The sequence below is a fragment of the Lagenorhynchus albirostris genome, chromosome 4 (genome assembly GCF_949774975.1).
Source record: "Lagenorhynchus albirostris chromosome 4, mLagAlb1.1, whole genome shotgun sequence".
Classification (NCBI taxonomy): Eukaryota; Metazoa; Chordata; class Mammalia; order Artiodactyla; family Delphinidae; genus Lagenorhynchus; species Lagenorhynchus albirostris.
In genome coordinates this window covers 27309554-27331887 of record NC_083098.1, presented here as the reverse complement: position 1 = coordinate 27331887, position 22334 = coordinate 27309554, and the positions used below count along the sequence as shown (strand labels likewise).

At 41.1% G+C, this 22334-nt stretch overlaps 1 long non-coding RNA gene across 1 annotated transcript in view; it reads right to left on the bottom strand.

Moving 5' to 3' along the window:
* Positions 1 to 430: 430 nt before the first annotated feature.
* LOC132519217 (uncharacterized) overlaps positions 431 to 22334 on the bottom strand; it is a 32536-nt gene continuing 10632 nt past the window's right edge. The window contains exon 3 of the long non-coding RNA XR_009540121.1: positions 431 to 600. This is a non-coding gene — a long non-coding RNA (uncharacterized LOC132519217). The remainder of the gene's footprint in view (positions 601 to 22334) is intronic.

Genomic DNA, 22334 nt, shown 5'->3' with positions numbered 1-22334 from the left:
GTTGGGAAACTAAGATCCTGCAAGCTGAGTGGCGGGCAAAACAAACAAACAAACAAACAAAAAGAGATCATATCATTCCTCTGCTTACAATTCTTCAGTACATCCCCTCCTATACATAACACAGTAACAACTTCCCCCCCCAAAAAAAAATGTATATTCATGCACATACATATTCATTTTTTAAAAGACTAAAGATATGCATCAAATTGTTGGCAGTGGTTATCTTAGGGTGGTAATAGCACATGTGACTATTTAAAAATATTTGTCTTTTGACCCAATAATATTACTTTTAGGAATTTATCTATAGTAAATAATTAGGATATGCCCAAAGATTTAAGTTCAAGGATGCTAGTCACAACAATATTTACAATAGGTAAAAATTGGAAATAATCTAAGTGTATAACAATAGGAGAGAAGAGTTGACCTTGAATAACTAAGGGGGTTCGGGTCGCTGACCCTCCTCGCAGTAGAAGATTTGAGTATAACATATTGTCAACTCTCCTCAGGAGTGGTTCCTCCACATCCGTTATTTCCTCCACAGCCACGGTTCTGCATCCTTGGATTCAACAAACAGCGGATCAGGTTGTACTGTAGTATTTCCTGTTTGAAAAAATTCTGCATATAAGTGGACCTGCACAGTTCAAACCTGTGTTATCAAGGGTCAACTGTAGTTTAATAAATTACATTATAGCAAATGATGGATTATCTGACATGGTTAACCATTTTTTTTAATTAATAAGACTGTTAATGAAAAAAGATTACAAACTAGCAAGTATACTGGGATTAATTTTGCAAATTAAAAAATGTATATGGTGGCACAGTAGTTGAGAGTCCGCCTGCCGATTTAGGGGACACGGGTTCGTGCCCCGGTCCGGGAGGATCCCACGTGCCGCGGAGCATCTGGGCCCGTGAGCCATGCCCGCTGAGCCTGCGCGTCCGGAGCCTGTGCTCCGCGACGGGAGAGGCCACAACAGTGAGAGGCCCGTGTAACGAGAAAAAAAAAAAAGAAAAGTATATGAAGAGAGGAAAAGACAGGAAGAATATGCACCAAAATATCAGTGGCAGTCGTTCCTAGGAAACAGACCCAGGTGGCCGTGATCTAGAGCTACACAGCCATGGAAGAGCCGCTCCTTCCCATTAGCAGACCTGCTTGGAATTCACAAACTCAGAGCAAATGTGCAAAGTCTAACCTGTACTTCCTGCAATGTTTTACAGCATCAGTTTAAGCAACGATCTATTTTATAGGCTGGAAATGCCCTCATAGAGTATATCACATGAATAGGAAGATATTTAAATCTGAATTTACTGTAACACAAATGATTCTTATTCTGCACACAGCGAATAGAAAAAAATAAATAAATCCCCTAAAACTTTAAGGAATTTAGGCCTTTTAAATCTTGCCAGATTAGGATGGGTTAAGCTATTTTTTGCAATGACTGATAAGAGTTTCCCAAGCTTCTTATCAGTTTTTAACCTGTTTGAAAAAAGGAGTTACGAGTGCAAGAAATAAGTTGCTTGGCATGCTTGGTGAGTAATATCCAGTTTCTAATTTACAAGTTGGTTTTTAAACATTGAGCTTAAAAGTTAGTTTTTAGAATTTTATGTTTCATGGGTTTCTTGTTACTTACGGAATGAAGTGATCAAAAGAAAAAAAGAAACTCTACATTCACAACTGACTTTCTGTTCCATTCAGCCTCAGCCATCTTCCTCGAGAACACATTAATACGATTAAGAAGTCTAAGAAGTCATCTCTCTTTATTCTTTGCATAACTGAAGCATAGGTGCCATTCAAGCTACCAACTCATTTTCACTGAAAAGTAAAACAAACTACTGAAAAGCAAAATACGAAGCTTGTAAGTAACAACAGAAGAAACCACAAGACTATCAGAAATGACCTGAAAGCCAAGCTTGCAGATTTTTTTCATGAATCAAGTAATAAAGTCAACCACAAAAGGTGTCAGGTATGCAATAAAATAGGCTGGCTTCAGCACATTCCTTTGTTTCATCAGTTGGTTTTGACATAAGGCAAGGAGACTGCCCTTAAAAAGCCACATATTGAATACTGAGAACATGACATTTTATCCGACTTTGTTGCAAAACTAGAATTGTGTGAGAACACCACCACTTAGTTCTTCTAGAACATAAAGCAGAATTTACCAAACAACAGTCCCCATGAAAGGCAGGAAGATCTGATTATGTGTTTATGAGCTTAAGGCTTTCTTTCTTTTTCAGACTATTTTGGCATTCTTTGTGAACAAACTAAAATTCCTTTGTTTTCTAGGGAGAGAGAGAGGATGAAATTACTAATGTAAAACAGGAGCTTCTTACCAGTATCAAAACAAGGAAATCAGCTCCAGCCTTACTTGGATTGGGTGTAAGTAGGCTAGGAGTGCCCATTTTGGTCATCTCCATAGGCGAGCTGAGTCTGTACACCGCATACGTCTAGCAAATTAAAAAATCTGAATGTTAATGACATCAACAAAAAGCCTCGGGACTTCCCTGGCGGTCCAGTGGTTAAGAATCTGCCTTCCAATGCAGGGGATGTGGGTTCGACCCCTGGTCTGGAAAATCAGATCCCACATGCCATGGGGCAACTAAGCCTGCATGCTCTAGAGCCTGCGTGCCACAACTGGAGAGAAGCCACCATGTAGATCCTGCCTGTGGCAACTAAGACCCAACATGGCCAAATAAATTAATTAATTAAAAACAAAAAATGTGGTGCTGATGGGGTGAAACTCAGACACTATAGCATTTAAAAAAAAAAAAAAGAGTGTGAACAAAGAGAAAATCATTTGCTCCTAGATATTTAGTCAAATCTAAAGTAGAATTTCTCTCTCTCAATTTACACTATGGTTCTCAGTTTAAGGATTGTAATTCTTTGGCAGATGTTTCAAGAAAACCATCCTAAGGTCTAGGTGCTTGTTTTCTTAGTGACAATTTTAAAATTACACTTTGCACAAAATAGGGAGTAAATATTTCATTGATTAAAAAATGGACATATTCCAGCTCAAGTATCTCATCCTTTGATAATGGCAAAATTAACGATCTGCAGCCTCTATATAGGTAGAGGCTACTTCAGTGATAACTACAATCACAGAGAGGTAAAAGGAGCACTTGTTTGCCAATATACAGTCATCAGAGACACACAGACAATTAACTCCAAACAAGCTGAATAGCTGTTTTTTGGCACCTAGATACATCCTGCAAATTAAAAGGGCTTCACTAAAGAAGGGTAAATATTCATTAATGTATTAAACATGAATTTCTTGGGCTCTTTATGTCTTTATTACTATACTTAGTTGCTGAGTCCCCTTTCCACTCAAGAGCCTAAGACTTAACCTTTTATGTAAACTTTGCAATTTACAGATTTAAACTCAGTCAGTACAGGGGTTTTCCCCCTCTCCATTTTCCTTCTCTTTTCTGTTGTACTGACCTCAAAGGCCCCTGGCCCAGGATCCGCTGAGCTGGGCAATTCCCTGGTCTGGTTGTCAGCTTCTTTCCCTTGCTGCCCCATGTCTGCACCCACCTCTGCCAGCTTTGTCCTGAACACTAGGCCCCTCCTGTTCTGCCATCCGTCTCTCAGCCACTCCTGTGTGCTTTGGGGGCTGGGGGTGCTCAGGAAAGTGCTGGATGCTCACTAACCTGGAGGGTGGGAAGCAATGTCTCAGTCGCCTAGTGAGGCCTGCTGGAAGCGAGGTGAGGATCCTCTCTGCCCTCAAGTCCTTCCTGTCTTCCCGCAGGGAATTTCTTGTCCTCTCAGCTGACTGAGGAGAGTGGACAGAGGGTACGATCCTTTCTTAAGCATCTAAATTCTGTCATATGCCCTTAGATTTTCTTCCTCTTTTTCCCTTTCCGTAGACAACTTCATACCTCCTAACTCTTTGGTTTATGATGTAAACGTCCTGAGTCCTCCAAGCGCTTATTCATTTAGAACTCAAAAAATGTTTCCACTTTCAAGAAACCAGCCCTATTATAAAAAGCCTACTGTTTCCGCTTTTTTTTTAATTAATTTATTTATTTATATTTATTTATTTTTGGCTGTGTTGGGTCCTCGTTGCTGTGTGCGGGCTTTCTCTAGTTGCAGCGAAGGGGGGCTACTCTTCGTTGCAGTGCTTGGGCTTCACTGCGGTGGCTTCTCTTGTTGTGGAGCACGGGCTCGAGGTGCGTGGGCTTCAGTAGTTGTGGCGTGTGGGCTCAGTAGTTGTGGCTCGTGGGCTCTAGAGCGCAGGCTCAGTAGTTGTGGTGCACAGGCTTAGTTGCTCTGTGGCCTGTGGGATCTTCCCGGACCAGGGCTGGAACACATGTCCCCTGCATTGGCTGGCGGATTCTTAACCACTGCGCCACCAGGGAAGTCCACTGTTTCAGCTTTGATTTTAAAATTCCATTCAGAAACTTAGTTGTCCTCTTCGTTCTTGGCTATGTTTACCCTCATCCTAGAGCGATGACTGCTATTGATTCAGTGGGTGAAGGGGGAAATGGTAATCAGGGGTGATGCGAGCCCCCTAGTGGGCATTTGGAAACGTGCAGGACATTTTTAGTGGTCACAGTGACTTAGGGATTTACTGGCATTTGGTGGGCAAGAGTAAGGATGGTAAATATCATGCAGTTGCAGGACAATGCCATACAAAATGCCAATAGCTCCCTGCTGAAAAATACCAAAGATGTTCTTCTCTTTGTGGGCTTTTCCAATCTTTGGCCCCATCTGTGTTACTAAACGGTACAGCTCCAGGGTCCTCCTTTCTTACCTCTGAGAAGCTGACTCTTTTCCTCTCCACAGTTCCAAGGGACTAGCTTGTCTCCCCATGCAGTCTTTGCACCTCTCCAGCCTGAGCTGTTTGCGGGAGGAACAGGGTGCTGGACGGAGAGGTACCTTTAGGTGTTCCATCTCTTAACTTCATTTTCCTCTTCCATCCATGGAGTGGTTTGAGTTTTTGCCTCTGAGCTTGCTTGGCCAGTCTCCTACATAAAAAATACACCAAAGTTCATCTCTTGCTTCTCATTCCCATTCCCATCATTGCTATGTGCAAGAGAAAATGTGAAAGAGCCTATATTTTAGCCCTGTCACTAACTATGACTTAGGGTCCATCATTTAACCCCACAGGCAGCTTGGTTTTCTCATTTGTAAAAATGAAGGTATTGGGCTAGATGATCTAACGACATCTCAGTTCTGTGCTTCAATGAAAAAAATGCATTTGTTCTGTGGTTTGGGCACGCTTTACATTTCTTCCTTCTCAAAGGTCATTTAGTCTTTTTTGCTCATAATTTAGAAGTCAGTAGAGTCTTCAGCAGAGGAAATGGCAATAATGAAACTAGATTTTCATACCATTTTGTGGCAAGTGTTGGTTGATTATTGAGCTATATGTAGTAAAAAAATATATACATTTTAAGTTATTCTGTTCTCCACAGAGGATTAATCTCCCATCTGTCCTTGCTTCATTAATACATTTAGGAAATATTTACTAATCATCTACTGTGTGTCAGGCACTGTTCTAGTTACAGCAGTGTTGAAAATATAACAGTGGGACTTCCCTGGTGGCACAGTGGTTAAGAATCCGCTTGCCAATTCAGAGGACATGGGTTCAAGCCCTGGTCCGGGAAGATCCCACATGTCATAGAGCAGCTAAGCCCGTGTGCCACAACTACTGAGCCTGCACTCTAGAGCCCATGAGCCACAACTGCTGAAGCCCGTGCACCTAGAGCCTGTGCTCTGCAACAAGAGAAACCACCGCAATGAGAAGCCTGTGCACACAAGAGTAGCCCCCGCTCGCCTCAACTAGAGAAAGCCTGCGCACAGCAACAAAGACCCAACGCGGCCAAAAATAAATAAATAAATAAATATTTAAAATAGAACAGTGAACAAAATAAACTCAATGCTTTCATAGAGCTCACATTCTAGATCATCAGTTGTCAAAGTGTGGTCCCTGAAAAATATCTCAGAGGGTCCAAGAGGTCAAAAACATTGTATTCATAATACTAAGGTATTATTTGACTTTTTCAGTGTGCTCATATGTGCACTGATGGTACAAAAACAATGGTGGGTTAAACTGCAAGTGCCTTAGCATGAATCAAGGGAGTGGTACCGGGCTTCCCTGGTGGCGCAGTGGTTGAGAGTCCGCCTGCCGATGCAGGGGACACGGGTTCGTGCCCAGGTCCGGGAAGATTCCACATGCCGCGGAGCGGCTGGGCCCGTGAGCCCTGGCCGCTGAGCCTGCGCGTCCGGAGCCTGTGCTCCGCAACGGGAGAGGCCACAACAGTGAGAGGCCCGTGTACCGCAAAAAAAAAAAAAAAAAAAAGGGAGTGGTACCAACTGTATAGTAGTTACTGCATTCTCCACCACCACACACCTTCAGGAAAAAAAAAAAAAAGCCAGTTTCATTTAAGCAGTCTTTAATGGAGCAATAAAACTGATCAACTTTTATGTTAAATTTCACCCTTTGAGTACACTTTTTTCTTAACATTCTGTGTGACAAAAAGGGAAATACACATTAAGTACCTCTGCTGCATCCAGAAATACAATGGTTGTCTTGAGGAAAAGCACATGTGATGATTTGAATTGCATGCTGAGCTAGCCGCTTTTTTAAAATGAAACCTCATCGTTCCTTGAAAGAACAACTGGAAGATAAACTATGGTTTTCTAGACTTGAAAATTTGGCAGACTTTTTTTTTCTTTTTTTGAAAATGAGCCAAGTAATTCTGCAACTTCCAGGAAAATAACTGGCAGTAAAATTCAACCTTTCAGGTAAAAATCAGAATTTTGGAAAATCTGTATCCACCACTGTTAGTTTGACAGCTTCCCAAAACACAAAGAATTCTGATGAGATTGGTGGCAATATTAGCAAATGTGATTTTTTGATATTGTGTAATGAAGTGTGCCAACATTTGGAAGATCCACAGAGCTCAGCTAACTATTTTCCAAATGACAAATGCATGAGGTTACAAAATCATCCATGCGTTAAAGTTCGGTGAAAGGTGTGAGAGAGACATTAAACTTTAATGTAACAGTATGAAACATTCATCGAGAAGGGGAACTGCGCAGTTGAGGTGACCAGGGACTGAGCTTTCCAGATCCTTCTGGGGTTTTCCACCCAGCTTTAACCAAGGCCTCCCATGCCGTGAAGAATTTCATTACAAAGGATCAATGGCTCTTAACACCCAGGAGGGAATACACCAACAAGAAAAGAATTGAGAACCATTATAGAAATACTGGCCAAGAATTCAAGGAGGCCTTCCCGGAAGCATCAATGGAAGAAATACATAAAATTGATCAGTTACGGTGACTTCCCTGTTGGTCCATTGGGTAAGACTCCACTCTCCCAATGCAGGGGGCCTGGGGTTGATCCCTGGTTGGGAAATTAGATCCTGCATGCATGCCGCAACTAAGAGTGCACAACCGCAACTAAGAATTCACATGCCACAACTAAGAATTCACATGTCACAACTAAGAAGTCCGCATGCCACAACTAAAGATCCTGCATGCTGCAACAAAGATCCCGTGTTCTGCAACTAAGACCCGGCGCAGCCAAAATATAAATAAATAAATAAACAAATAAACAAACAAATAAATAAATAAATAAAAAACACAGACATAGGTGATTCATTCTCCCACTGTTCCTTCTCAGTGGTTTTTTTTTTTTTTTTTTTTTTTTTGCATGCCAATAAACCATTATTCATACAAACAGGCAAAGGCAGGCCACAGTCTGCGGATCTCTGCCCTGGAGACATTGGGGCTCATCCAGGGAGAACGAGAAATGAGGTCCTGCCCCTCCAGTTCTCCAAACAGGAAACAAAGAGTAGCTGGGATGTGGGCCCCAGGGAGCCAGGGAAGGCAGTGAGCGTGCCCTTGCCGTGCGGGCGACCTCGATGATTATTAATGGCACAGGGACAAGGCTCGTGGCAGAAACCTGGCCTGGGGACAGCGCCGGGGACAGTCAAGCACAACGCTCAAGATGGAGAGGATGATGGAGTAAGTGAGAAGAATGAAACTTTATCCCCTTTTTTTCAGGCCTGTCTGGGTGTAAAAAGCCCTCGGGTGCCGCGCCCCTGATTAAGGGCTTGGTGATTCTTTTGTGGAGTCCCCTAAATATTGTGTAGCCAGTTTTCTTTTTTGGGAGGGGGTGGTTCGCGGGCCTCTTACTGTTGTGGCCTCTCCCGTTGCGGAGCACAGCCTCCAGACGTGCAGGCTCAGCGGCCATGGCTCACGGGCCCAGCCGCTCCACAGTATGTGGGATCTTCCCAGACCAGGGCACTCTGTGATTTATGTCACAGAGTGTTCTGCCTATGTTTTCCTTTAAGAGTTTTATAGTGTCTGGCCTTACATTTAGATCTTTAGTCCATTTTGAGTTTATTTTAGTCTATGGTGTTAGCAAGTGTTCTAATTTCATCCTTTTACATGTAGCTGTCCAATTTTCCCAGCACCACTTACTGAAGTGGGTGTCTTTTCTCCATTATATACTCTTGTCTCCTTTATCAAAGATAAGATGACCATATGTGTGTGGGTTTATCTCTGGGCTTTCTATCCTGTCCCATTGATCTATATTTCTGCTTTTGTGCCAGTACCATACTGTCTTGATTCCTATAGCTCTGTAGTATAGTCTGAAGTCAAGGAGCCTGATTCCTCCAGCTCTGTTTTTCTTTCTCAAGATTACTTTGGCTATTCAAGGTCTTTTTTGTTTCGATACAAATTGTGAACTTTTTTGTTCTAGTTCTGTGAAAAATGCCATTGGTAGTTTGATAGGGATTGCACTGAATCTGTAGATTGCTTTGGGTAATATAGTCATTTTCACAATGTTAATTCTTCCAATCCAAGAACATGGTATATCTCTCCATCTGTTTGTATCATCTTTAATTTCTTTCATCAGTGTCTTATAGTTTTATGCACACAGGTCTTTTCTTTCCTTAGGTAGGTTTATTCCTAGGTATTCTATTCTTTTTGTTGCAGTAGTAAACAGGAGTGTTTTCTTAGTTTCCCTTTCAGATGTTTCATCATTAGTGTATAGGAATGCAAGAGATTTCTGTGCATTAATTTTGTATCCTGCTACGCTACCAAATTCATTGATTAGCTCTACTAGTTTTCTCGTAGCATCTTTAGGGTTTTCTATGTATAGTATCATGCCATCTGCAAATAGTGAACACTTCACTTCTTTTCCAATTTGGATTCCTTTTATTTCTTTTTCTTCTCTGACTGCTGTGGCTAAAACTTCCACAACTATGTTGGATAACAGTGGTGAGAGTGGGCAACCTTGTCTTGTTCCTGATCTTAGAGGAAATGGTTTCAGTTTCTCACCATTGAGAACGATGTTGGCTGTGGGTTTGTCATATATGGCCTTTATTATGTTGAGGTAAGTTCCCTCTATGCCCACTTTCTGGAGAGTTTTTATTATAAATGGGTGTTGAATTTTGTAGAAAGCTTTTTCTGCATCTATTGAGATGATCATATGGTTTTTATCCTTCAATTTTTAATATGGTGTATCACATTGATTGATTTGTGTATACTGAAGAATCCTTGCATTCCTAGGATAAACCCCACTTGATCATGGTGTATGATCCTTTTAATGTGCTGCTGGATTCTGTTTGCTAGTATTTTGTTGAGGATTTTTGCATCTATGTTCATCAGTGATACTGACCTCTAGTTTTCTTTTTTTGTGACCTCTTTATCTGGTGTTGGTATCAGGGTGATGGTGGCCTCATAGAATGAGTTTGGGAGTGTGCCTCCCTCTGCTATATTTGGAAGAGTTTGAGAAGGACAGGTGTTAACTTTTCTCTAAATGTTTGATAGAATTCACCTGTGAAGCCATCGGGTCCTGGGCTTTTGTTTGTTGGAAGATTTTTAATCACAAATTTCAATTTCAGTGCTTGGTCTGTTTATATTTTCTATTTCTTCCTGGTTCAGGCTCAGAAGGTTGTGCTTTTCTGAGAATTTGTCCTTTTCTTCCAGGTTGTCCATTTTATTGGCATATAGCTGCTTGTAGTAATCTCTCATGATCCTTTGTATTTCTGCACTGTCAGCTGTTACTTCTCCTTTTTCATTTCTAATTCTATTGATTTGAGTCTTCTCTCTTTTTTTCTTGATGAGTCTGGCTAATGGTTTATCAATTTTGTCTTCCCAAAGAACCAGCTTTTTGTTTTACTGATCTTTGCTATTGTTTCCTTCATTTCTTTTTCATTTATTTCTGATCTGATCTTTATGATTTCTTTCTTTCTGGTAACTCTGGGTTTTTTTTTTCTTCTTACTCTAATTGCTTTAGGTGTAAGATTAGGTTGTTTATTTGAGATGTTTCTTGTTTCTCAAGGTACGATTGTATTGCTACAAACATCCCTCTTAGAACTGCTTTTGCTGCATCCCATAGGTTTTGGGTTGTCATGTTTTCATTATCACTTATTTCTAGGTATGTTTTGACTCCCTCTTTGATTTCTTCAGTGATCTCTTGGTTATTTAGTAGTGTATTGTTTAGCCTCCATGTGTTGGTTTTTTTTTTACAGTTTTCTTCCTGTAATTGATATCTAGTCTTTTAGTGGTGTGGTCGGAAAAGATACTTCATATGATTTCAATTTTCTTAAATTTACCAAGGCTCGATTTGTGACCCAAGATATGGTCTATCCTGTAGAATGTTCCATGAGCACTTGAGAAGAAAGTGTATTCTGTTGTTTTTGGATAGAATGTCCTATAAATATCAATTAAGTCCATCTTGTTTAATGTGTCATTTCAAGCTTGTGTTTCCTTATTTATTTTCACATTGGATGATCTGTCCACTGGTGAAAGTGGGGTGTTAACATCCACTACTGTGATTGTGTTACGGTCGATTTCCCCTTTTATGGCTGTTGGCATTTGCCTTATGTATTGAGGTGCTCCTATGTTGGGTGCATAAATATTTACCATTGTTATATCTTCTTCTTGGATTGATCCCTTGATCATTATGTAGTGTTCTTCTTTGTCTCTTGTAATAGTCTTTATTTTGAAGTCTGTTTTGTCACTTTCTGGGTGGTGGGGACGCAGGTGGGCCTGGAGGGGTCTGCAAGGCCTCAGGGCTGGAGCCCAGGTCCCCGCCCACCCCAGCACCCACCGCCAGCCACGCCCCGCATCCTGCACCTCCATCCTGGGTCCCGGTGGCCAGAGGTGCACCCAGGTCTGCGGGACAGGCAGGTGCAGAAGTTGCTTGTGTTGCAGGGGGGTGTGGTGAGGTTCCGGTGCCTCCGCGGAGCATCGTGGGTCTGGGGCTGAGGGCGCCGCAGCTTGCTATGCTCTCTGCACTTTCCTGGCTCTGAAGTCTCGAGAACACGTCTAGGCAGCAGTAGCATAATGGGGAGTTTGCCTGCTGGGAACTAGGGCCTGCTGGGGTCTCAGTTCTTGGCTTGCCCTGGAATATGAGGTTGCCAGGCATGTGAAAGCAGCAGGTAGGAGTGAGCCACTGATGCAGTGATGAGCAGGAAAGGAAGGATGGTGGCTGTTGGCCTGTGAACCTAGGCAAGAATGATCACCCAACAGAATCCAGACCAAGGACCATGGGCCCAGCTTGGTCCTGTGCGGCTGGTCAGTGGAATAGACCTGCAGGTGTGGCTCTTGTCACTCTAGGACTGGATTCAGGACAGATCCTGCTGATGAGCCCAGGGCACCGTCCTCAGTGCTCCAGGAGAGTGCACAGTAGTGGAGCGAGGGTGGTGCCCGACTCACAGCACAGCGGCCACGCACGGCCAGTCTGCTTAAAAGTGCAGTGGAGAGCCGGAGGAAGTCATGGCCTTGGGAATATCCTCTGATGAAAAAGAACCTGCAGGCTTATAAACCAATTTTTGTGTGGAATGTTGGTGTGTTGAAAAGCAGTTCTGTGTGCTTTTCACCTCTTGGTGTGGATCAGTAGTGCTGAGGCAGCAGGAGTGATACAGAAGTGTGAGCAGAGACCGTTTGGAATCCCCAAACTCCAGGGAAACTAAAGGTGACAGCAAGCCTAGTGAAGAGGACAGGAGTTGGGGGCCAGTGGCGGTGGCAGCAGGAAGGTGCCCAAAGGCAGTGGCGTCCCATCTTTGGTGGCAGCAGCCCAGCAGGCACCCCTCGTCTCAGGGTCCTAATCCTGGCTCCAGCCGGGTGGTCAGCGGAGCTGCAAGGTCTTCTGGGAGAGCAGAGCCCACAGTCCTGAGCTGTTCTTTGCTGTGTTTGGGTCATCTCCCCCCTCCAAGGGGAGAAATCTAGATGAGGTTTAAGAATTAGTGCTTTAAGAATGTGGATCTCATAGTTGAAACCTTGGAACATGTGTTTTCAGCACAAGGTGTTAAAGTGAACGGAAGGATTTAATGCCTTTTCAAGGAGGGTATCTCCACGTGGGCAGAGCTAGAGAATGGGTCTTGAATTAAAAAATAAATAAGTAAAAAATAAAGTCTATTTTGTCTCATGAGAATTGCTACACCAGCTTTCTTGTGATTTCCGTTTGCATGGAATATCTTTTTCCATTTCCTCACTTTAAGTCTGTATGTGTCCCTAGGTCTGAAGTGGGTCTCTTGTAGACAGCATATACACAGGTCTTGTTTTGGGATCCATTCAGCCAGTCTATGTCATTTGGTTGGAGCATTTAATCCATTTACATTTAAGGTAATTATCGATATGTTCCTATTACTATTTTCTTAATTGTTTTGGGGTTGTTATTGGGGTTCTGTAAAACAGAACCCCAATTTGAAAGAGGAAAAAAGAAAAAAAAGCCTTAGCTATGGGGGTGGAGTTTAGGCGGGGGTGGAACTTGGGCAGGGGCGGGGTTTAGGGTGGGGTGGGACCTAGGCGGGTGGTGGGGTGACGTTTGAGTCTGGGGTGGGGCCTTGGCTCAGGACACAGGCAGCCAGAAAAGGCCCTGGGGGCAGGGCCTAGGCAGGGCGATGTTCAAGCATGGGGTGGGGCCTCTGTTTAGGACCTGTGTGGAAGGGGAGAGACAGCATGTCCAAAGGAGGGCCTCTGGAGTTTGGAGTTTGGTGAGGGCCGAAGGGGGCCCAAGGGGGCAGGGGAATCCTGGACATGCTCCCTTTTGATGCTCTGCCTTCCCAGTGGTCCCCCAATTTCCCCCTTCGGGTGTAGGATCCCTTCCCCTCCTCCAGCCACCTCTCAGGGGCACCAGTCCCGTCCCGCCTCCACTTCTCGTCCCCCTTCACTTCCCCCATGCCCCACGTCCTACCCGGTTGTTGCGGGTTCCTCCCGTCCCCTTAGGTGTCCGTGGTCCCCCACCGGTGCCTGGTAGGTGCCCTAGTCGTACGGAGACGTGAATTCCGCGTCCTCCTGGTCCGCCATCTTGACTCTGCCCTCCGTGCTCTTTTTACAACACAGATGTGATTATGTTTGGTTTCTCATTGTTTGACATTGTTTGGACAGTCCAGAATGTTAATCATATGGAGAAATCCTGTTGTACATAATATATCCATAATCCCTGACACATAATATATATTATATGTGTGTGTGTGTATGTGTGTGTAAATTTCATTTCCGAATCTTCTAGAATAGTCAAACCTTTTCTCAGGATAAAATATTCAAAGCATGAAAATTGTAATTTCAAGTATACAAAGGATACATTTATAGTTGCTGAATTTTTTGAAATACCTTATACAATATATACTTGTATTTCTCATGTCTTTAACTTTGAAGCTTTTATCAAAAGAGCCTATTTGTGGCTTACACTTGAGATTTTGAAAGCAGTTTTTCTCCTAAGACTTGGTTTCTTGTGTTGCTTCTCAGACAAAGCACCAAAAAGGAAGGCAAAGCTAGGATTTCTTCATGAACTGTACCATTCAAAAATGTAATGGGGAAAATGTTTCTTTAGAGCTTTCCCTAGCAGATTTTTCCTTCTCTACTGTGTAGACCATTAGCTAACTCTCTTGTGACATTTGTAAGTTTTTTGATACAGAAGAATTATTTTTGTAAGTACTTTATGAATAAAATAAATGTGTATGATTACTGAGATGACTGTTTCTGACAAATATTTATTACAGTAATCTGACAAGTATTATATTACAGATATAACTATTCTAGCCACCTCAAATTACACAGGATGCTTATTTCTGAAATAATAACGGTTCCAGCCAGATGATTTTTTTTAAAAGTCCATTGATATATTTTCAGATTTCATATTGTAACTAGCCTTTAAGAAACTATTCGCTGTTGAGTATTGTATCAAAGAAAAATATCCTCGATTATGCAAAAATGTTATTAGAATATTCCTCACTTTTACAGCTACATATCTATATCAGGCTGGATTTTCTTTATAAAATTCTACTAAAACAACATATTGCACTCATAGAATGAGAAGATATGAGGATCTTTGTTTAAGTTAGATATTAATCAGATTTGAAAATGTAAAACAATGCCACTGTCCTCACTATTTTTTTGTTTCGGAAAATGTAATTATTCTTCATAAAAATATGTTATGCATGGTAATATTTAATGAATTTATCACTGTTATTTTAAGTGCATTAATAAATAACAGGATTTAATCATGACATATATATATATATAAAAAACCTGATTTCCTTTGTTTCAACCATATTATTAAAAATTTTATTATGGGATATACTATTCTTTATGGTATTTATTATTTTCAGGAGAGAAATGGACATGATGTGTTATCAAACAAAGCTTTACCCTTTCTTTTAATTATCTTTATCAGAGAGACAAATGTATATTTGAATACCACATTTACACTTGAAGGTAATTTGCCTATTTACAAATTTGAATATCCAATAAAAATTTCGGGTTCGTATATATTTATTATACACCATAGAGAAAGATAAAAATTTGCTATTGGGCTTCCGTGGTGGCGCAGTGGTTGGGAGTCCGCCTGCCGATGCAGGGGACGCGGGTTTGTGCCCCGGCCCAGGAGGATCCTGGGTGCCGCGGAGCGGCTGGGCCTGTGAGCCGTGGCCGCTGGGCCTGCGTGTCCGGAGCCTGTGCTCCGCAGCAGGAGAGGCCACAACAGTGAGAGGCCCGCGTACCACAAAAAAAAAAAAAAAAAAAAACAACCAAAATTTGCTATCAAATGATTCTCCTTATATTTCCATTTGCTGCAAAGAACATTCTGGAATTTCTCCTCCTGCCTTCTGCCAATGTCATCAAACATATGGCTTGATACTGAACATCTTGGACTAAGGAGGAAAATTTTGAAATTGAAATTAAACATAATTGATTTCTCTGTCTTTTCCATCTCTTTTTCCTTTATCAAAGAACTAGATAAGGTATCCCATGAAGCTGTATCCCATCCGCTATTCTTTATCTCTATTCCTTGGGACGGTACTAAGTGGTCTTACTTTTTTTTACTGGGATTAAAAACCACTCTACAATAATCTCTCCCTAAGTTCCTAAAGTATACAACTAGAACAACTCAAAGGGGAAAAAAAACACTAAAATAATATCAAATAATAATCATTTTCTATGTGCCAGGTGCTTTATATATAGTATTGTTAATCTCACAAGAACATACAAGGTGCGATTTATTATATTATCCATTTTTCAGATGAGGAAACTAAGTTTCAAAATTCTTCTTGAGTTCAGATTGCTAATAAGTGGTAGACCTGGAATTCAAACCCAGGACTCTATATACCTCAGTCAGAGATAATAAATGTGAACAGGACTTGAAATCAAGTCCCCTGATACAGTGCTCTTTCCATTACACCATGTACCTTATGGATAACTTATGTTACTGCAAGTAATAATAATAATCACAATATCAACAGAGTAAAAAAGGCAACCCACACAATGGAAGAAATACTTGTAAATCATTTATCAGATAAGGGATTAATATCCAGAATGTATAGAGAACTCCTAAAACTCATCAACAAAAAATCCATACAGCTCGATTCAAAAATCAGCAAAGGACTTGAATAGACATTTCTCCAAAGAAGATATATAAATGGCCAATAAGCACATGAAAAAAAAGATCAACAACATTAATCATTAGGGAAATGCAAATTAAAAGTAAAATGAGATACCACCTCCTATCCAGTAGAATAGTTAATATCAAAAAAACCAGAAAATAAAAAGTGTTGGCAAGGATTTGGAGAAAGTGGAACCCTTGTGTACTGTTGGTGGGAAAGTAAAATGGTACAGTGGAAAACAGTATGGTAGTTCCTCAAAAAATTAAAAATAGAATTACCATAAGATCCAGCAATTCCACTTCTGGGTATGTACCCAAAAGAATTGCAAGCTGTGTCTCAAAGAGATGTTTTGTACAACCCTGCTCACAGCAGCATTATTCACAGTAGCTAAAACATGGAAGAAACCCAAGTGTCCAGTAATGGATGCATACATTGTATGTAATATATACACACAATAGAATATTATTCAGCCTTAAAAAGGAAGAAAATTCTGACATATGCTACAACATGAATGAACCTGGAGGATATTATGCTAAATGAAATAAGACAGTCACAAAAAAACAAATTCTATATAATTCTACTTCCATGAGGTACTTAGAGTGGTCAAACTCAGAGAAGCAGAGAGTAGAATGGTGGCTGCCAGCAGCTGGGGGGAGGGTGGAATTGGGTGTTATTGTTCAATGGATATAGAGTTTCAAGAAGAAATAAAACTGTCTTTGTTCATAGATGACATGGTTGTTTATACAAAAGGTGTGAAATAATTGCCAAAAACACCTTTCTGGGACTAATAAGCAATTATAGCAAAGTTGCAGCATACAAGGTTAATATACAAAAGTATATGGCTTTCCTGTGTACCAACAATGAACAAGTAGAATTTGAGATTTTAAAAGATAGCACATACATTAGCACCCCTCCCCACAAAATGAAATACTTAGGTATAAATCTAACAAAATATGTGCAAGATCTAGTTGAAGAAAACTACAAATCTCTGATGAAAGAAATCAAGGACCTAAATAAATAGATATTCCATATTCATGGATAAGAAGACTCAATATTGTCAAGATGTCAGTTCTTCCCAACTTGATATACAGATTCAATGCAATCCTAATAATCTTAATAAATTATTTTTTGGATATCAACAACTGTTTCTAAATGTACATGGGGAGATAAAAACCCAGAATAGCCAACACAATATTGAAGGAAAAGAACAAAGTCAGAAGGCTGACACAAGCTTACCTTAAAACTTACTATAAACTACAGTAATCAAGACAGTGTGGTACTGGCAAAAGAAAAGACATGTAGATCAATGGAATAGACTAGAGAGCCCAGAATTATACCCATATAAATATAATCAACTGATCTCTGACAAAGAAGCAAAGGCAACACAATGGAGCAAAGGTAGACTCTTCCACAAATGGTGTTGGAATAACTGCACATTCATATGCAAAAATGTGAATCTAGACACAGACCTTATACCTTTTACAAAAATTAACTAAAAATATATCACAGACCTAAGAGTAAAATGCAAAACTATAAAACTCCTAGAAGATAACATTGGAAAAAATCTATATGACCTTGGGCATGGTGATGACTTTTTAGGTATAACACCAAAGGCAAAATCCAGGAAAGAATTGATAACCTGGGCTTCATTAAAATTAAAAACTTCTCCTCTGCAAAAAGACACTGTCAAGAGAAGGAGAAGACAAGCCACAGAGTGGGAGAAAATATTTGTAAAAGACAGATCTGATAAAGGTCTGTTATCCAAAATATACAAAGAACTCTTACAACCCAACAATAACACACAACCTGACTAAAAGATGGGCTAAAGATATGAATAGACACCTTACTAAAGAAGATACACAGTTATCAAATAATCATATGAAAAGATGCTCAACATCACATTTCATCAGGGACTTGCAAATTAAAACAAGGTATCACCATACATCTATTAGAATAGCTAAAATTCAAACCATTTGATTACATCAAATGTTGTTGAGGATATGCAGCAACAGGAAGTCTCATACATTGCTTGCAGGGATGCAAAATAGTACAGCCACTCTGGAAGGCATTTGGTGGCTTCTGAAAAATGAAACATAATTTTCCACCCAATCTAGCAATCATGATTTTGGTATTTAGCCAAAGGAGTTAAAAACTCATGCTTACACAAAACCTGCACATGGATGTTTATATCAGCTTTATTCATAATTACCAAAACATGGGAGGAACCAATATGCCCTTTAGTAGGTGAATGGATAAATAAACAAACTGTGGTACATCCAGAAAAAGGAATATTATCACTGAAAAGAAGTAAGTTATCAAGCCATGACAAGACATAGAGGAACATTTATCACATATTACAAAGTGAAAAAAGCTAATCTGGAAAGGGTATATCTTATATGATTGCAACTATATGGCATTCTGGAAAAGGCAGAACTATGGCGACAGTAAAAAGATGAATGGTTGCCTGGGGTTAGAGGGAGAAAAGGATGGATAGGCAGAGCACAGAGGAGTTTTAGGACTACTATGTACAATACTGTAATTGCAGATACATGTCATTATACATTTGTCAAAACTCATAGAATGTACAACACCAGGAATGAATCTTAATGTAAATTATGGACTTCGGGTGATAATAATTGTATCAACTCTCCATTTCCGAGGATTTGTTGTTGTTGCTGCTTATTGTAGTTGTTATTGTTTAATGACTTTTCTAAACAGACAAATTCTGTAGTCTATTCTTTGTTTTATGTGGCTCCTGAAGTCTCTGTTATATTATCTTAGTGGTCAGCAAATGATTGGGCAGAGTCCTTAAACAAAGGAATACCTCGGAGAGATTGCAGGTTTGGCTCCACATCACTGCAATAAAGCAGATATCTCAATAGAGTGAGTCACATAAATTTTTTGGCTTCTCAGTACATACAAAAGTCATGTTTACACTGTACTGTAGTCTATTAGCATTATGTCTAAAAAAACCAATGTACATACCTTAATTTAAAAATTTTATTGCTAAGAAAATGCTTACCATCATTTGAGCCTTCAGCAAGTTGTAATCTTTTTGCTGGTAGAGGGTCTTGCCTTGATGTTGATGGCTGACAGATCAGAGTGGTCAGCAGGGTCGTCAGCTGAAGGTTGGGGTGGCTGTGGCAATTACTTTTCTTTTTTTTTAATATTTGTTTTTTGCTGCATCACGTTTTAGTTGTGGCACGCAGGATCATTTTTGCGGCACGCGGGATCTTTCGTTGCGGCGTGCGCTTCTCTCTAGTTGTGGCCTGCGGGTTTTCTCTCTCTAGTTGTGGCGTGCGGGCTCCAGAGCATGTGGGTCTGTAGTTATGGCGCGTGGGCTTAGTTGCCCCGTGGCATGTGGGATCTAAGTACCCTGACCAGGGATTGAACCCGAGTCCCCTGCATTGGAAGGTGGATTCTTTACCACTGGACCACCAGGGAAGTCCCGCGATTTCTTAAAATAAGACAACAATGAAGTTTGCCGCACTGATTCTTCCTTTCATGAACAACTTCTCTGCAGCATGCAATGCTCTTTGATAGCATTTACCCACAGTAGAACTTAAAAATTGCAGTCAATCTTCTCAAACCCTGCTATTGCTTTGTCAACGAAGTTTATGTAATATTCGAAATCCTATGTTTTTGTTCAACCAACTTCAGAGCATCTTCACTTGGAGTAGATTTCATTTCAAGAAAACACTTTCTTTGCACATCCTTAGGGAGCAACTCCTCATTCATTAAAGTTTTATCATGAGGTTCCAGCAAGTCAGTCACATCTTCATACTCCACTTCTAATTCTGGTTCTCCTGCTATTTCCACCCCATCTGCAGTTACTTCCACCACTGAAGCCTTGAACCCCTCAAAGTCATCCGTGAGGGCTGGAATAAAGTTCTTCCATACTCCTGTTAATGTTGATATTTTGACCTCTTCCTATGAATCACAAAGGCTCTTAATGGCATCTAGAACTGTGAATCCTTCCAGAAGGTTTCCAATTTACTTTGCCCAGATCCATCAGAGGAATCACTATGGCAGCTACACCCTACAAAATGTTTTTTTTTTTTTTTTGCGGTACGCGGGCCTCTCACTGTTGTGGCCTCTCCCATCGCAGAGCACAGGCTCCGACGCGCAGGCTCAGCGGCCATGGCTCACGGGCCCAGCCGCTCCGCGGCATGTGGGATCTTCCCGGACCGGGGCACGAACCCGTGTCCCCTGCATCGGCAGGCGGACTCTCAACCGCTGTGCCACCAGGGAAGCCCCAAAATGTATTTCTTAAATAATAAGACTTGAAAGTCGAAATTACTCCTTGATTCATGGACAGCAGAACAAACGTGTTAGCAGGCACAACATTAATCTCACTGTACATCTCCACCAGAGCTCTTGGATGACCAGGTTCATTGTTGATGAACAGTAATATTTTGAAAGAAAACTTTTTTTCTGAGCAGTAGGTCTCAACATTGGGCTTAAACTACTCAGTAACCTATGTCATAAACAGATAGGCTGTCATCCAGGCTTTGTTGTTCCATTTATAGAGCACAAGCAGAGTAGATTTAGCACAATTCTTAAGGGTCCTAGGATTTTTGGAATAGTAAATGAGCATTGGCTTCAACTTAAAGTCACCAGCTGTGTTGGCACCAGCAAGAGTCAGCCTGTCCTTTGAAGCTTTGAAGCCAGGCATTGACTTCTCCTCTCTAGCTATGAAAGTTCTAGATGGCATTTTCTTCCAATATAAGGTTGTTTCATCTACACTGAAAATCTGTTGTCTAGTGTAACCACCTTCATTAATGATCTTAGCTAGATCTGGATAACTTGCTGTAACCTCTACAACAGCACTTGCTGCTTCAGCATGCACTTTTATGTTATGGAGATGGCTTCCTTTTTAAACCTCATGAACCAACCTCTGTTCACTTCAAACTTTTCTTCTGCAGCTTCCTCACCTCTCTCAACCTTCACAGAGTTGAAGAGAGTTACAGCTTTGCTCTGGATTAGGCTTCGGCTTAAGGGAATGCTGTGGCTGGTTTGATCCACTAAAACTTTCTCCATATTAGCAATAAGGCTGTTTTGCTTTCTTACCATTCATGTGCTCATTGGAGCAGCACTTTTTTTTTTTTTTTTTTTTTTTTTTTGCGGTATGCGGGCCTCTCACTGTTGTGCCCTCTCCCGTTGCGGAGCACAGGCTCCAGACGCGCAGGCTCAGCGGCCATGGCTCACGGGCCTAGCTGCTCCGCAGCATGTGGGATCTTCCCGGACCGGGGCACGAACCCGTGTCCCCTGCATCGGCAGGCGGACTCTCTACCACTGTGCCATCAGGGAAGCCCAGAGAAGCACTTTTAATTTCCTTCAAGAACTTCTCCTTTGCATTCACAACTTGGCTAACTGTTGGTGCAAGAGGTCTAGCTTTCAGCCCGGCATGACTTCCTCACTAAGCTTAATTATTTCTAGTTTTTGATTTAAAGTGAGAGACATGTGACTCTTCCTTTCACTTGAACACTTAGATGCTAATGAAGTGTTATTAATTGGCCTAATTTCAATATTGTTTTTTCTTAGGGAATAGGGAGGCCCGAGAAGGAGAAAGACAGGGAACAGCTGGTTGATGGAGCAGTCAGAACACACATGGCATTTATCAACTATGTTCTCTGTCTTATATGGGCATGGCTCGTGGGGCCCCAAAACAATTACAATAGTAACATCAAAGATCACCGGTCACAGATCACCATAAGTATAATAATAATGAAAAAGTTTGAAATATGGTGAGAATACTAAAATGTGACACAGAGACATGAAGTAAGCAAATGCTATTGGAAAAATGGTGCTGATAGACTTGCTTGATGTGGGGTTGCCACAAACCTTCAATTTGTAAAGAATGCAGTATCTGCAAAGCACAATAAAGTGAAATTAATAACATGAGGTATGGCTGTACCTGGAACCAAAAAATCTTCCAGTCTTTGCAGAGGGCTCATACGTGTTTGTTTTGGCCTGCTTTCAACACTTGCCAAGAACTTTACAATTCTACCTTAGCCATTATTTCCAGCTTTCTTAGACCCTTAAGGTCAGCGAGAGGTGAAAATTTCTTTTTTTTTTGGTTTCTCCTGAACACGCACACAGCCCTATGCATGCATTTGGCTTTCTACATTCTCAGGACTTTGTCAGAGCTTTGTAAGCCCTTGCTAGACACTCATTACCCAGCCTTTCCTCACAAGCTTTTTGTTTAGTCTGTTTGCCCCTGCTGTTAGTGATCACCACAGGCAGTAGTAACCTAAGATTATTAGACTGTAAATATTTTCAACCAATACTCCAGGGAAGGAGATTTAGCACTAGGCTAGTTTGTAGTTAGGCAAAATAAAGACATGCCTTTAAGCCACTATTCTAGGAAGCCACCAGGCAGATGAGAACAAATAACTAACCACAATTCTTTACTCACTCTGGTACCAGGAATGCAGGCTGTTATTCTCACAGCTACCACTGATCTAAGGAGAGGGGGATGGGACTGGAATCACATTAGT